We start from the raw sequence: 6,498 nt of genomic DNA on the forward strand, positions 1-6,498 counted from the left end.
TCTATCTATCTATCTATCTATCTATCTATCTATCATATATGTATTTGCTATCTATCATCTACCAATCTATTTATTGGTCTGTCTATCATCTATCTATGTATTATCTATTTATCTTTCTATTATCTATCTACCTACCTACTTACATATCATCTATATATCTCTCTTATATCTCTCTTTCTGTCTATCTACATACCTATCTACTTATATATCATCTATCTACCTACCTACCTACCTACCTAACTAACTAACTAACTAACTATTCATCTATCTGTTTATCTCTCATCTCCTGCTGGTTCTTTCTCTCTAGAATCCTGTGGGATACAATGCACTTACCTTGATAGATGGTTATAGTCCCCTCTCTGGGGTGTGAAGAGTAATAGTCCTCTTGTTTGTGATGCTATTGCTAAGGGAGTGAGTTTGAAAGCACATGATAAATTCAAAGCAGAATACCTATGCCCTTAAGCCCTTTACTTTATATCAAGGAATTTCTCACATATAAACCTCATACAATGTAGCAAAACACTGACTCTATACTTTAAACAAGGAGCTCTGGTAGCGTAGTGGTTATGAATCGGGCTGTGAACTGTAAGGTCAGCAGTTCGAAACTACCAGCAGTTCTGCGGGAGAAAGATGAGGTGTTCTGCTCTCCGTAAAGATTTACAGCCTTGGAAACCCTGTTCAGGGTCGCTATGAGTCGGAACCGACTCCATGGCACTTAACAACAACAACAACAACATACTTTAAACAGCAAGTACAAAAAATTAAAGCTACATTAGATTTTGAAGTAGCAAATTGAACTGCAAATTTCTGGTAAAATAAGTCCTGTCCATACATTTGTATCCATCTGATATTGTGGGAAATCTTGCTAGATTGGATCTTTTGAATCCATTTGCACAGCTATTCCCCAATTTTAAAGTGACCAATTCTGATCATTCTTTTGTGGTGTTACCAATTGTAATTGCTACCTAAGGATATGGAAGGGTCTGGCTATAGTTCTGGAAATTTTGATGGTTGAAGGAATTACAGAACCATCAATGAAGGAAGAATGGTCTCTTGAGAAATAGGGGAAGGGACCTTTTGAACTGGTCAAGGATACTGGTCGTCGATCTAAAGTTTGCATATCTTCAGAGTCCCACATTTAGTCCTGACCATGCCAATCCAACAAGGATTGGCAAAGTGGCAGCATCAATGGGCTCAAGCATGGCAACAATAGTGAGGTTGGCCCAGGATCAGGCAGTGTTTCGTTCTGCTATGCATAAGGTCGCTATGAGTTGGTAGTGACTCGATGGCACCTGACAACAACAACAACAACATGCCAATCCTTGTTAGTCAGTGCTCAACTACCATATAAGACCTAATGAGGCTATCCATTCAAATGTCACTGACTGAATCCCGTGTCACTTTAATGTCACTTAAAGTCTTTTGGCTATTTCAGACCAGTAGCTGCAGAAGTGACAATGTTTGCTTTTTCTTTAACCTGGTCACCAAACGTCCCTCTTTAGTCTGTCCTTGAACCAAGAATTTAGGGACTTGAACTTGTCTTTCTCTTGAAAGAACAAGCTGTTGTTCGAAAGAGTCATCCTGTCCCCAGAGATACAGAATTTCTCAGACTCTTCAAGCTGGCCAAGAAGTCATGGAGCAGTTCAAACTCACCAATTGCTCTGAGGGCAAAAGATGAGGCAGTTTCTCCTGTAAAGATCTACAGTCTCGGAAACCCTGTGAAGCACTTCTACTCTGTTCTACAGGATTGCTATGGGTTGGAATTGACTCCATGGCAGTAGAGTTCTTTTAGGTCACACTGACCCCCCTCAGCAACCAGTTCTACAGTACACGTTCATATCACATCACATGACCATAGGGGACAAGCAGACCATCTGTTTTGCCATTGGAACCCTGGTGGTGCTGTGGATGAAGATCAGCAATGAATCTACCCAGTGATTGTTGTTACTCCGTAAGAGAATGAAGAGGCAGCCTTGGGGATCGTCTGGAGCAGTTATACTCTGTCACGTTGGGGTTACTATGAGTCAGATTCCATGCAACAGCAATGGGTTCAGTTTGTATGTTTGTTTTAGTCTTGCCATGACATATCACAAATAGCCAAACTCTTCTCCCTGACTAAGAATCAACGGTGTCATAATCAGGATTCCTTATGGAAAAGTATAGAAATTAACTCTGGATAACCTAAAAAGAAAGAGGAAAATCATGGATAGATATTATATATCTCAGAATTTATATGGAGATTGAAGAACTAGGTGTGGGAAGTTATCAGGGACAACAGGAGACCAGCAGTTTGAAGTTCATCCACGGTCCAACAAGACCCTGTTTGCAAAGATGTTGACGCTAGTTCCCAGTACCATTCATGACCACAACTCATCATCTTCAGCCACCTGAGATAGTCATCAAAGCTCTCAACCCTGTCCTTCAGCTTCTGTGCACAATATATTGTTGTTGTTGTTGTTAAGTGCCGTCGAGTCGGTTCCGACCCATAGCGACCCTGTACAGGGTTTCCGAGGGTGAAAATCCTTACGGGAGTAGAAAGCCTCATCTTTCTCCTGCAGAGCAGCTGGTAGTTTCGAACCGCTGATCTTAAGGTTCGCAGCCCGATTCGTAACCACTACGCTACCAGAGCTCCTTGCACAACATAGACTAGTAGCAAAATGGTTACGAGTCGGGTTATGAATCTCACATTCAGAAGTTCAAAATTACCAGCAGTTCCCTGGGAGAAAGATGAGGCTTTCTGCTCCCATAAAGATTTATAACTTCAGAAACCCTGTACAGGGTCGCTATGAGTTGAAACTAACTCCACAGTTTACCACCACCATTAATCTTCATATGACTCCCTCAAGACACAAAGTTCTAGACTGAAAAAGATGTACTTGACCTCCCTCTCTAGTAGTTTGAAATATTTTTATAGGCAAGAAGTTTGCCTTGTACACACATAAAGTAACACAATTCCCAAGTCAATTCAATCTACCCACTTTAGGCGATGTTCACTAGCAAGAATGTGTAGCCATCCCTTCTTTCCCAGTCCTAAAATGAGTGAAGTTGCCAGGCTAGGATCAATTCCTTTAAAATCTGCCCCCAGCTCAGCAAAGTGCTCTGGGCCAAGCATAAAAGGGACACTTGTAAGTATTTTCCCCAGTTGTACCTCTTTGAACAGAGTTCTTCACTGTGTGAAGCTGAACCTCCTTTTTTTGGTTCTAAACTTGCCACGTGGCAATTTCAAAGATGTGTCCCTTATTCTTGTGCTTTCGGAGTCCTGTTTATGGGGCTGTGGTAAGCACAATAGGAACAGAGTTCACTGAAGATTGAGCAATGCTGGAGCTACCCAGAGGTCAGACTAAATGGTATGAAAGTCTCTAAGGGGCAGGGAACTTGGAGGCGCCTTTGTTCATCCAATCTGCTCTAGGAGACATAAGTTAGTTGACATTTTCTTTCACCTTTAATTTCTCCTCCTAACTTCTCTGTTCTATGTTTCATAACCACAGGTCACCAAAATATGACTAGGAAGTGGCCCACTGAGTGATTGAAGAGCTTGTTGCTGGTTTCTGTAAAGTTGACCCTCAACTCATGGTGACCCTCAACTCATGGCGACCCTCAACTCATGGCGAACCTCAACTCGTGGCGAGGTCTTGTGTTACAGAATAGAACTCCACAGGATTGTTATTGTTGTTAAATGCCATCAGGTCGGTTCTGATTCATAAGACCTTGTATAGGGTTTCCAAAGAACAGCTTGTGAGTTTGAACTGCTGACCTTCTGGTTCAAACCAACCTTGTGGTCCAGGGCTTTATTCCACAGTGCCAGCCGTTTTTAATGATCTTCCTCTATTAAAAAGTCATCTGTGTTCTGTCTTGAAGGAAGACATTTCACTGATAAGAACAGTGGCAGAAAAACTTTCTAAATTCTGAAAGTCTACATCATCCCCAACTAAGTTGGAGGACCCTGACATATTGTATCATCACAACAAGAAATGGATGCCGACTCAACTGCACATAGACTATGGATCTTATTAGCAAATTAGTTGGAAATGATGTCTTATTCCAAAAATTGAATTTTCAACTACAATGTGCTTTTCTACACAAGAAGTTCCATGGGCACACTGGGTTTCATGTGGAAGATTCAACGTTGGTTATTTCAAATGCAAATGTACAATTTCTCTCTAGGTCAGACACTCAGGAATAGGAAACACACCTTGGTTTTATTATTGATCTCCATATTTATTCTCCAGAAGACAAAATTCTATTCTCTGGAGATTCAGCATCTGGTTCCTTCAACACTTGGAGCAAAAAAAGAAAAAAAAAAAAAATCCTAAGCAGATGTTTTTCATATAAAATGTTGGTCAGAGTGAATTTGTTCTCACATTTCAATCACTCAACATTTTTGCGCAGTATTAGAATGGATTGAATTTCCCTCTACGGAAGACAGAACTTTAGATCACGTACTTGGAATCGCGTCAAGCATAGAATGGGATATTTGCTCTACTCTGAGACAGGCAAATCATTTGCTGGTAAAGATTCAAGCCCAAAGTGCCTTTCCAAGTCAGCATAGCAGGGCAGGGGAGACAGAAAAATATTAGGTACGCTTAATATGAGATGAAGTGCAGCCAAATAGTAGACTTCCGGGGTACGTGCACACATGCTGACACTCTAAAAGATGCAATTTCTCCATTTCCCAAACTCAACAATTTTTTCAGCGGCACAGCATCATTCCAATAAAACACGGGTATTTTATTCATCTCTTCCTGAAGTACCATGCTTTTATTTTGTAGGTGTCTTTAAATCATATCAATTCACAACAGACCAATTTCTTGCTACTATCGTGAAATCGGATGTGACGTGCATACACACACACACAATGATTTTCCCCCTTTCCCTACTTAGACCTAGATTAGAGATTTGTAGTCTGAGTCACAGAGCCCCTTGGGTCTTATGAACACATGGGACATTCCCCTTGTGTTCTCTCCAAACTCTGATGGCTTTGCTGCACCCCACTTCCTAACTCTCAGCTCAAAGTGTGTTTTGTCACAGGGATCCTTTTTTTGTCTCCTTATCAGAGCTTACTCAAATGTTGAGGGTGCTGATATCAACACATTCCACACACAATTATTATTATATTATTAAATTTCATATGAAGTGTCAGAACTGAAGGGCCCTCAAGGGTTGTAGTACAGCCACCTCATTTTACACTTGGGACTTAGATAGTCTATATTAGTTTTCATAGTGAGTTGGTGCATAAAGAACCCAGGTCTCTTGCTATATATCCACTGGTCATCAAGGGTAGATATTTTAGACTTTGTGAGCCATGCACAAACTCTGCATACCATTGTTTGTTTGTTTGTTTGTTTCTTTCCTTCCTCCTTCCTTCCTTCCTTCTTTCCTTCCTTCCTTCTTTCTTTCCTTCCTTCTTTCTTTCTTTCTTTCCTTCCTTCCTTCCTTCCTTCCTTCTTTCCTTCCTTCCTTCCTTCCTTCTTTCCTTCCTTCCTTCCTTCTTTCTTTCTTTTTTTTTCTTTATTTCTTCTTTTTTTAAAATAGAAACTTACACAACCTTTCAACATGTAAAATAATTATTGGCTCTGCTGTTGTCATTATATGTCATCAAATCAATTAGACTCATATTGACCCCATGTGACAGGGAGCTGTCAAGATTCTAGGAGCCAGTCACTAGGTCTTTTTCCCATGGAATCATTGAATAGGTTTGAACCACCAACCTTTGGGTTAGAAGCTGAGCTGTTAACCATTATTACAAAACTAGGCAGAAGGCTAACTCCAGCTTACAGCTATAATTGTTGAGTCTGACTCCCTTGTAGAATACATACAAAGGTAAGTAAAAAAGTATTGCTATAAAATCACAGAACCCTTTGTTAAACAAAAATATCAGAATGGTAAGCATTTGTTTTTAAACATATCCTCCATCTAGGTTTAAACCCTTCTGATGACAGCCTGCATTTTTCTAACCCTTTGCACTGTAGGATAATGCAATGGACCACAAGGTCAGTTTGAACTTCAAGGTCATTTGTTTAAACCCACCAGCAGCTCCTTGGAAACCCTATATAGAATCACTATGAGTCAGAATTGACTTAAGAATAACACCAAAAATCCTTCCCCAAAGAATTCTGCACTCTTTAATTTATGCCAAGTCAAAACATCAGTCTTGACATCCTTAAGGTACTTAAATCATGTTCCTTTTTAAATGTTCTTTACGTTTGGGGAACAAAAAGAAATCTGAAGGGGCATGATCAGGACTATAGGGCAGACGGAGTAAAGTTTCCCCATGTAATTGTCATAGAATTCCTATGATGCCTTGCAGGAATGAGCTGGTGCATTGTTGAGATGGAAGAAAATTCCTTAATGCAACTTTCCTGGCATTTCACTCATCAATGCAGTTTTCAGTGGTCTTAAATCTTTAAAATATGCAAAGATTTAGAGTTAGAAAACCAAAAGGGAAGAACACGGTCAGTATTTCTCAAGCTGGGGGAACTGAAGAAAAAATTCAAGCCT

Source organism: Chrysochloris asiatica, unplaced genomic scaffold, assembly GCF_000296735.1.
Source record: "Chrysochloris asiatica unplaced genomic scaffold, ChrAsi1.0 scaffold00034, whole genome shotgun sequence".
Classification (NCBI taxonomy): domain Eukaryota; kingdom Metazoa; phylum Chordata; class Mammalia; order Afrosoricida; family Chrysochloridae; genus Chrysochloris; species Chrysochloris asiatica.